Genomic DNA, 7,993 nt, shown 5'->3' with positions numbered 1-7,993 from the left:
GTTATCGACATCAATCTTGATCTTGATAACCCTAAGTATGTATGAAGGCAAATACCTCTAGATCTCACAAGAAATTCACACACATAGCATAAACAGCAACAGTAAAACATGGCTAGGTTTATACTTAAGGCAAAACATAAAACCCTACACGTAATATGGGCTTGGGCTTGAGTTGGAAAATTCTGCAGAAAAACAATCTGCACGAGTTCCAATCGATCAAGTGTAATTTTCGATCGATCAAGCCTTGCAGAAAGTGAACAGTAATTTTCTGCAATTACTCGATTCCAACTTTACAATAAACACACTTTGAGTAGTCTTAATCTAGACTCTAAGTTTTGATCATGGTTTGCCAACATTACACACTGTGAGAGTGTCTTTTTCTTTAGCACACAGGCCCAAGGATCCTGGGCCAAATAGTTGTAGTTTGGTGGACTAGGCTTTGGTTCACCACAGTTAAGGGGGCTGTTTAAGAACCAAGTGGTGCATAGGGCATGTTTCCTACAATACACATAAACTAGCAAACGAAAATATTTGTATTGAATAACAATGAAAACAGCAAAAGGAATGCAAGGTAATTAGGAAATACACAAAATAATTGTTAAAAATCCTTAAATTAATAAGAAATACTTCATTAATTTTTCTTAATTATGGTTACAATGTGCTCACTAAGACGTGATGCAAGGTTCAAATAAATTTAAAAATTACAGACTTAGATGGCTATCCAAGCCTCTAAGACTTGCAAAGTTTGAATCCTTTTGAATCCAAGTATGTGCTATAGTGGTTGTTTCTAGGATACCGGGAGATATTTCACTACTTTCTTTGAGTTTTTTGACAGAGCTTTCTCCATGATTCTGTTGTGATTTTCCATTGCCTTCTCAAAAAAAAATTCTTCTCTTTTGCCGGCTGCTTTCCCCCCTTTTTATAGTATTATTCTAGGGTCCCGGGGAACTATTGATTCCCCTGTTTTGCTCCCTGGGTACCAAAGCCTGTTTTGTGCCCATCACCCAGAAGGTTGAGCCTTTCCCTGTTTCTCATATTTTCCTCCTTTTGGTGCTGTTTCTTCGAAAGCCCATGGCTGACTTTCCATTCCGGAGTGCGCTTGTTCCTAATTTCACGTTCCTTATGGTTCAGCTTTTGGCCGTTCTTCCTCTTTGTCATTTTTCCCAAGTGGGCGGAATCCAACTTTGCTAGTTCAAAAGTTTTTTGCTACTACTTCCTTTTTTATAGCTCCTCATTCTGGTTCCCCGAGGTACTGTTCTTTTGTATGGTGAGTGGTTACTCTAGGCTTTCTCATTTTTCTTGTTGGATCTCTAGTGCCTAAGAATGACATATCTGCCCTTCGTTTCTTGTGTTTTTGGCATTTCCTTTGAGCTGTCTTAGCTATGCTACCCACCTCGGGGATTCCGAGCCTTTGGCAACTTCTGAGGATCCGGACTCAGCTCTTTACGCTAGCGTTTCTTCAATCTTCTGATCTGGGCCTTTCTTTCTTTTTTTCTTCCTTCTTTTCTCGTAGGCTTTAAGGCTGTCCCTTTGGGCTTCAAGCCTTTTGGGCTTACCACCTCTTCTTTAATTCCATTTTCTATGGCCCCTTGTGTTATTTCTTTGGGTCTGGGTGTTGTGATTTTTTAGACCTCAACACACATTGAAGTTCTAAAATATTTGGATCCTAAATCCTTAGAACCTAACACATTTTTTATTCAATGTTTTAAGACTACTATTTGTTTTATTTAGTTCAATGTTTCAAGAATTTTCCTCTCTCACACATACAAAAAACTATTTGCATTTCCATTCACTCTTTTCACTTTTACTCCTTTATATACACATGCCCATAGCCCTTCATGCCATCCTATGTCAAATACACTCAAACAAAAAACGATGTCATTTACCTTCAACCTTTCAACAACTCCTACATAACTCCAACACTGCAGTACCATTTGATTCTAACATGTATAAGTAGGCTACGACCAAGGAAGGGGGCTTTTGTTTTTTATTCAGTGATGGTAGCTTATAGTTTTGATGTTGAAGTTGGACATTGTGGATTTTGTAAAGGTTGTGATTCACTTTGAGTCTTTGGATGCTTGGGATTTTGGTTTGGGAAAGTCAAAAATGTATTTTGTTTTAGAACTAAAGAAAGAGAACCATTCTAATTGATTATTTATGAAGTTAGATTTTTTTTTTTTTTTTTAGAACTCATAATTTGTAGGTTTCTTTGTAGGTTTTGTTACTGCTATTTTGTTCGGTATGAGCCATAAAGATAAAAATAAGAATCGATGATGATTTAAAAATATTTTTCGCTTTTTAAAAAGGATAAAAAGGCAATTAAATTTGATAAGTGGATGTGTTTTTAACCAATTTCTCTTTGTTTAATCATGTTCTCTTTATGTTGATACTTACAAATGATTTCCTTAATTTCATTGAGATAATGAATTGGGAATTTGTGATTGAGATCTCTCTCTCTCTCTCTCTCTCTCTCTCTATATATATATATATATATATATTTTTTTTTTTTTTAGAAATTGAGATCTCTATATTTGATTGTGAAAATAGAATGGTTGACGAAGTGTTTGGGAGGTTGCTTAAATTTATGTAATTTTAAGATATAAAAGTATTCTATGCTTTAAATTCTTATTTATAGATTTCAAAATCATATAATCAACTTAAAAAATGAAATATACTTTTAGCCGTAAATATTATAATGTATTATAGTCCTATAGTGTTATTCAATTTTTTAAAAATAAAATATGAATTAAGAAAATCAAGTTTCAAAGTATTCATCTTTCTCCTCAAAAAAAAAAAAAAAAAAAATTCATAGTATTCAACAATATTGTAGGCAAACATAAATATTATACAACAAAATATGTATTATATCTATGTCTTAATATACATAAAAATTATTTTAAATGAAATTGTAACACAGGACATCATCTAGTATTATATAATTAAAATGGATTAATATGAAAACATTAATATAAAGATATGAGAGTTAGTATGAAAGATAAGGAATTAGTGAAATGTTTAATCTCACATTGAAAATGAGAGAGACTATTTAATTCTTTTTAATTGTGGTGATTAATGGGTTGATATGTACAAGAGCACATATTAGGCTAGATAAATTCCAAATAAATAATCTATTCATTGGTGAGTAAATGACATTTTTATTATTATGGAAAATAAAGAGTCATTCACCCACTACATCAGCATTATATCTAGTAACTAACCTTATAACTCCCACTACATCAGAATTTTGGACCTAATTAATCAAATTAATTTGGGTAATAATTTCTTGAGGCCCATTAAGCCTATTAATAGACTCATTCGGACCCAATATAATATGCAACATTACAACAACAAAAAATGCAACAATTACAAGCATTCTTATACTCTAAAAAATAGAGAGGTTCCTGGCAAGGAATGGTGTTTTTTCTGGTGGAGTATTGGGCTTGAACGCTTTATGCAGAGGTTGTTTTAGCTATGCAACAATTGTTGGATTATTGTATCCTGAGGGAGACAGGTCAGAGAAGGTCTACACTGGTTACAAAGTTTAACCAACCAATGGCTTAAATCGCCTTAAAAATAGAGAGTGTCACGCCTCAGTCCAAATAATGTTATGTATTTTTTATCTTCAAATTAATAACATTTAGAAGTATTATTTAGTTTTTCTTTGTCTTATTTGAGTTATTTCCATTATTATTGTGTTTGTACCAACACATTGTTTACCTTGAATGCAATATATGTGCTTAAAATACACCTGTTAATGGAATGTACAATATGAAGTGATGCAAGGGAAAATTGATCAGTAGGTATTAAAAGATGTAGGGGTTGTGTTTTTCCTTTTTTTTTTTTTTTTGTTAGTGGTTTTGCGTTCGCTTTTCTCCCTAGGTATGTGGTACTCTACACATCTAAAATTTTATCATGAAGTATGCTTGGATTTCTGATAGAATGATACAATTTTATCATGAAATCATGGACCCAGAATTTTAGCCCAAGAGGGCAAGATTGGAAAGGGAAAAAATAGAACAAATTTTATTTTTGAGAAAGTTTCAACTTATGATGTTCACTCCTGATAATAGCTTTTTATCATCAGACCAAGACACCCATTGATTTTTGGTGTAGGCGGAGATTGAACTTTAGATATCTTATTCAACTAACAAAGATTTTACCAGTTAAACTAATTGAAGCCACAAAAAAAGAACAATTTGAAGCAACATTAATCCCATAAATATGAGTCGGAGTTAAGAAAAAAAATAAAAGAAACAATTATATAATAATGTAATTATCATACAAAAATAACATAAATGTCTTTTTAATTTATTTTTCAAATATAGATCAAGCCATTTAGATTTAGTTGCCCTTCACGGTAGACAAGGAAAGTTTTATATGCGCTTTGATGCCTAAATTGCTTAAAATATTTGTGTAAAATTCAACATTTTTTTTTTCTCTATTCTAATAATTATTTATATTTTGGCTTCATGGCAAAAATATAGAGTTTGAAACTACTAAATAAAAAATATATTGAGGGAAAAAAGTGAGTGGAGGATTTGAGCGGTGTCAAGGATTTAGTGCTATGCAAAAATATGAAACCAATGTCATTGCAACCGAAAATTGAATTTTGATCCGACTGTCCAATTGGGATAAAACCAATGCCATTGTGAAGAATATTGAATTCCCTTTCAAACGACTACTCATGGGTCGAAAACAGAATTAAAGCAGTTGAGATGTCTTCAAAACCGTGCTAGGTGCATCAGCTTGCTTCTCGATGCCATAACTTTTAATCCGATTGTTTGTAGACACCTCATTTTGTACCCGGTTAATAAACTTTAGTCCCCAGTCCCAATGATGAGCTTTACATGCCTACAAAAGGTAATTGAAATTATTTTGATAGTTTGGAAGTAATCACAACTCAAAAGTGCTCAAATCACTTTGAAAACGATGTTTAAAAATGAAATTTCCTCATTTTTTTTACCATAACTTTTGATTCATAAAGAATTTCTAGGTGAGATTTATTTCATTGGAAAGTATACATATTGGGCTTCAATTTGGATACAAATTTTACTTAATTTAGACTTAAATTGATTAAGTTATGACTGTTTGAAGTTGGGCCATCAAAGCTATCAGAATTAAGGTTTCTGGGGATGCATGCGTACGCAAGAAGCATGCATGTGTATGCATGCACAAACCTGCATATGCAGGACTTGTTACAAAACCTTAGAACTTCAATTTTTAGGGCTTAAAGCCTCCCTCTTTGATGGGACCCGGCCCTTACACCCAATGGCAGCTCCAGGAATTTTGTTCAGGGTGTTCCTTAGGAAGCATAAATTACACAATCTTATTTCTTTTTAGGCTTTAGGTAATTAGGTTTGATTTAATGTTATTAATTCCATTATGTTACGGCCAGAAAATACGATACCAGTAAACAAACTGGAACAGTAACCCACCCTATTCCACTTCAGAAAAAATTTCAGTTCATTCCGGTCTGTTTCAGGGTGTTTTGGTAAATACCGGCCGAAATTCAAAATTCGGTCGGCATGAAGTTTGTGCTTAAAAAAAAAAAAAAAAAATTGTTCTTAAAATCAAAACAAATTTTCATTCTGTAAATCAAAAAACCTCAAAAGGAAAAAAAAAAATGAAAAGAAAAGAAATGAACAAAGGTACTTGTACAGCTAAAAAAAATCGTATTGAGAAATTTGAGACTCAAAACTTGAGAAGAGGCATTGTCGCACTGGTACTGGTAGAAGACACAGAAGTTACGAACAAGGAGGAAAGCAAAACATAGATGTAAAAGTGTAGATGAAGATGTAATAAAATTTAAAAGTATGAAGTGTAAAAATCGAGGAGACAAAAGACAAGTGGTTAAGAATAAACAAAAAATAATAATTAAAAATGAGAAGTAATATATGTTTGGTGAGGAAAAATAATATTGTAATAAAAAATAATAAAAGGTTAAAAATTGTGTTATATTGGGCAGTGTGCTTAGTCGAAGGAATCAAGCCACTGTCCAACCTATAGTAGTTTTATTATATATATATATATATATATATATATTTTTTTTTTTTTGAGTTTTTCCTTTTTGCTTGAAAGACCCCAATATATTGTTAAGTTGCTCAAATTATGGACCAAAATTTAATTTTATTGACATAAAAAAATTTAGGGTGGTCCCAATTTTTTTTTAAAGGTAAATAAATATAAAATTTTAAATTATTATATATAATTTTTTTTTTTTTTTTTCAGGTTAGGGTGGTCCTAGGACCACCCCAACCATAAGGTGGCACCGCCACTACTTAGACCCTTTGGAACATCCAAAACTCTCTAAATGAGCCTAAAAATCCTAGTTTAAACATATAAATACAATCTTATGCCTCCAAACTCAGACCCTAGCAAGAGAGAGTTTATTTTTCACCTAAACTCTTCCAAAACTCTTTTCTAACTTGGATTTTCTGCACACATAGCCACCAAGCACGTTTTTGGTTCTTCAAAACCTCTCTCTATTATTCATTTAGGTAGAAACTATTGATCTGATTCCAAAAAACGTTTTTCAAACATTCTTTCTAAAGCTTTTTCAAGAACATCTTTTTCTTTTTGAGTTGTGATTACTAATGGACCATTGAATACTTTGAATCCCTTGATTATCTCATTGAATCTTGTTGTGTAGACTCTGCGGGGCTGGTTAAATATCAATCAAGTTGTTCTCCATAAGCAAGGTGAGTATCTCTTCATGGCTTTTCCTTAATTTGGATTTTTCTTGTGTTCTTGTTGCTCACAATTTGATGTATTTGTTTTACATGCTTAGAAATATGTTTTGCTTTGTTTAATTTTGTTTTGTTGTGTCTCATCATGTTTTGATTGGAGAGTTGAATGATTGGATATATCGATGAACATGTTTTGATGTGTTAAGTGTTGTTCTTTTTTGTTGTTAGATCCAATGTATGTTTAGGAATAGATTTTGTTTTGTTTATTTTTATTTTTTTGATCTTTGATATCTTTGTTGTTAGTTTAAGTTGTTTGGTTATATATTAGAAGCATGTTAGGTTTTGTTTGATTGTTGTTTGTTGCTCGCTTTAAAACTATGTTTCTAGGCGTGTATGCATGTGCATACTAAGTATGTGCACGCATACTAGAGGCATGCATCAAGGATGGACCCAGGATTTCAAGCTGGGGGGGGGGGGGGGACCAGAGATAAGCGAAAAAAAAATTTCAAATACGTATCCATATAGTATTAATAAACTATCAACCAAGACAAATACCCAAAAATCATTATTTCTTAATATATTAAGATACAATCATCTATCAACAAAAACAAAAGACATGAGACACTATTATTTCTTAATACAATCATCTATGAAAAGGGAACTCGATGCTCTTTCAAATCTTCAAAATTATCTATGATTGAATCCAACTAAATGTCAAAACTATATCCTTTTCAATGTATAACATTAAAGAGTTCGTCAAAAAATCATTTTCCATTTTATTTCGAAAGTTAGTTTTGACAACTTTCATAGTTGAAAATGCTCAGTCTATAGTAGCAATAGAAACTGGAAGAGTAAGCACAAGTCACACCATTCTATAAACAAGTTTGTAGTGTTCTGAGTTTCCAGTTCTCACTAACCATTGACACAACTCAGATAAACTGTTCAATTTTTTGAACTCTGGAACTGGACTACATTATGCTCAAGATGATAAAGCTCCTGCTCCAACACTTATATGTCATAATCTGTGAAATCTTGTGAATAGAAATTTTTTACTAACAAACAAAGATCACTACTTCTGAAAAATTTAAATGCATCTCGAGGTTCTAAAGCTGAGTTAAGCCTAAGTAACTCCATTCTATTTTCACATTATCGCTTGTATTAAAAAAATTAATTAAAAAGTAAATAAGAAAAAAAAAAAGAAGAATAGTTGCATGATGTGTTATAATAAAAGGAAGCTTGTAGTTTTCAACAACTCCAATATCTCTTTGATTCGGGCCATTGCCATAAAAACTAATCACGCAAGACTC

The sequence above is a fragment of the Quercus lobata genome, chromosome 8 (genome assembly GCF_001633185.2).
Source record: "Quercus lobata isolate SW786 chromosome 8, ValleyOak3.0 Primary Assembly, whole genome shotgun sequence".
NCBI classification, from domain to species: Eukaryota; Viridiplantae; Streptophyta; class Magnoliopsida; order Fagales; family Fagaceae; genus Quercus; species Quercus lobata.
The sequence above is the reverse complement of the archived record's forward strand: the minus strand, read 5'-3'. Positions refer to the sequence as shown.